The sequence below is a fragment of the Eptesicus fuscus genome, chromosome 4 (assembly GCF_027574615.1).
Source record: "Eptesicus fuscus isolate TK198812 chromosome 4, DD_ASM_mEF_20220401, whole genome shotgun sequence".
NCBI lineage: Eukaryota > Metazoa > Chordata > Mammalia > Chiroptera > Vespertilionidae > Eptesicus > Eptesicus fuscus.
In genome coordinates, this window is record NC_072476.1 from 17,766,675 (window position 1) to 17,769,587 (window position 2,913).

General features: G+C 48.7%; 1 pseudogene; it reads left to right on the forward strand.

The window, feature by feature from the left end:
• The first annotated feature begins 203 nt into the window (after positions 1-203).
• LOC103286303 (histone deacetylase complex subunit SAP18-like) lies at positions 204-766 on the forward strand (annotated as a pseudogene).
• The last annotated feature ends 2,147 nt before the right edge of the window (positions 767-2,913 follow it).

Here is a 2,913-nt window from a genome sequence, read left to right on the forward strand (position 1 = left end):
TTGTGATAAATCTAATCTCTAAAAATGTTTTCGGAAGATACGTAATAAAGTGTCTTTCTTCCTATCTGTGGAATAATGTCCCCCAAAGATGTCCATGTCCTAATGCCTAGAACCTGTGAAGACGTTGTGTTGCATGGTGAGTGGGAATTGAGGGTGCAGATGGAATTAGGTTGCTAATCATGTGACCTCAAGATGGGAAGATTATGCTGGATTATCCAGGTAGATCCAATGTTATCACAAGGGTCCTTATAAGAGGAAGTAGGAGCATCAATAAGAAAAAGGAGATTTGCCCTCTGGCTGCCGGGATTGGAGGTCAGAGCGAGTTTCTTGGGCACCACTGAGGAAGATGGCGGTTACCCAGGAGGAAATTAAGAAGGATCCCGAGAAGCCAATCGACCTGTGGCTGCTGCACGTCTTCACCACCAACAACAGGCGCCACCACCGCATGGACGAGTTCTCCCGCAGGAATGTGCCATCCAGCGAGCTGCAGATCTTCACCTGGATGGATGCAACCTTGAAAGAACTGACTAGTTTAGTAAAAGAAGTCTACCCAGAAGCTAGAAAGAAGGGCACACACTCCAACTTTGCAATCGTTTTTTCGGATATTAAAAGACTTGGCTATCGGGTGAAGGAGATTGGCAGCACCATGTCCGGGAGAAAGGGGACTGATGATTCCATGACCCTGCAGTCGCAGAAGTTTCATACAGGGGATTATCTGGACATAGTGATCGCCCCTCCGAATTCAGAGTGCATGAGACCATATTAAATTTTATTGACTACTAGAGACCCGATGCATGAAATTCATGCAAGACTAGGCCTTCCTTCCCCTGGCTGCTGGCAGGCACCGGGGACCCAGGCTTCCCTCGAAGCCCCAGCTTCGTCTGGAAGGTCGTCTGGAATGCGTTTGGTATAATTAGCATATTACACTTTTATTATTATAGATTTCTTGAGTTTATTTTTCATTCAATTATGTAAAATAAATTTAGGCTTTTTCCTCCCCTTTTTATTGCCATTAAGCCTTTAAACTAAACAAATTGTAGTGCATTTATTTAGGAGTTAGGTTTGGCTGTGCTATGGTATGCATGTTAATAGAACGTCCATGTTTCAAGTCCTGTAAAATACGAAGTGCTCTTAGCATTTTATGTAAAAGTGTTATTAAATATACATGTGCAATCAAATGAAAAAAAAAGAAAGCAAAAGAAGCTGCTAAGCCCTGGCAGGTCATCCCAATACACACCACGGTAGTGGGTTTGGTCTCTGGTCAGGACACATACAAGAAGCAACCAATGAATGCATCACTAAGTGGAACAACAAAATCAATGTTTCTCTCTCTCTCTCTCAAATCAAGAAAATTAAAAACAGAAAAAGGGGCAGGGATGATGAAAACAGCTTGAAGTAATGTGCTTTGAAGATGGGGAGGAGCCACAACTCGGGGAATGTGGGTGGTCTCTAGAAGCTGGAAAAGGCAAGAAAAAGGACCCGGCACCCTCTGACTTCAGCCCTGTGAGACCTGTTTTGCTCTCCTCCAAGACAATAAGTGCGTGTTGCTTGCAGACATTAAGTTTGTAGCAATTTACTGCAGCAGCATTCGGACACTAAAGCACCATTCTAGTGTCTAGTCCCTAGCAGTGGTCTCCTGTGGGCCACATCTCGAGTATTCGTTCTCTGGGATATGTCCCTCCCACACTAGTCAGTGCTGCCTGGGACTTACCAATACATGATAAACGATGAGATGTGGTGTCAGCTCCAGACCCAAGCATCAAGAGGGCTGGGCAACTCCACTTTTGCGCTTTGGGGAGTCCTCAGATGCGGTAGGTAAAGTAGTCCTGCTGAAGTGGCCCGTGTGGAGAGGAGAGACTCTGAGACAGCTTGGAGTGGAGAGGGGCCCAGGCTTCCCAGCATTCCACTTTAGCCCCTCCCCACCCCCATGACCTCAGCTCATCAGACTGCAACAGCATGAGGGACCCCAAGCAAGGTCAGCTATGGAATAGCCCATCGAGCCCAGTCTGTCCATGGGGACTGGAGAGATAATGACATGGTTGTTTCAAGCCACTGTCCAATTTTAGCTACCAGGAGTGAAGGCCCTACTGTGGTGGGCGCTAGGGAACCATTGGTTCATATTACCGTCCTGAATATCATTCCCACTTTCCAGATGAAGAAACTGAGGTCCTGGAAGAAGATAACTAGACCTGCTGGTAGATGGGAGGAACTGGGTTTCAACCTGTCTGTCCAACTCCGGAGCCCCAGGCCCTTTGCACTCCCCAATGCAACCTCTCCTTAAAGCTCTTAGATAAAATTCAAAGGTCTAGGTTCGTCCCCGTCGCTGCTTTGGCACCGTGGGCTACCACCATGCTGGTTTCAGCAAACTCTTAGCTCCACTCAGTCCTGTTTCCTCCGCTTGCTCTCAAGTCTCATCAGAGAAAAGGATTACTTACAGTAAATGAAAACCAAGACTTGTACAGGAAGCACAGGCTGATCCATTACAGGGTTATTCTAGCCTGTAATGTACCTGCGTGCTCTCAGACACAGCCAGACTGTCTGGAGAGGGACTGGGAGGGTTCAAAGGGCACTGTGGCTGCTCCTGGGGTCAAGGTTCAGAGATGCAGAACGGGATTGAGGAGCAACGCCCCCACCCCCACCCCCACCCCCACCCCAGGCTGTTCCTCAGGGTCTCCTGGCACTGCTGCCCCAGAAGTCAGCGGATGTTCTGATGCTGGGGTGTGTATCTGCAGCCCTGGGGGCTTTGGAGAGCCTGGGAGCCAGGAAGGGCTTCTATGCTGAATCACCAGCCACAGCCCTGACCCCAGGCTGCCTGACCAGCAGCTGCTCGGGGTCCTTGCACCCCCTAGTGGCCACGAGGAGAAAAGAGTCACTTCTCAGCTAGTGGGTGGAGATTAGGAAGCTGGGTCCCAG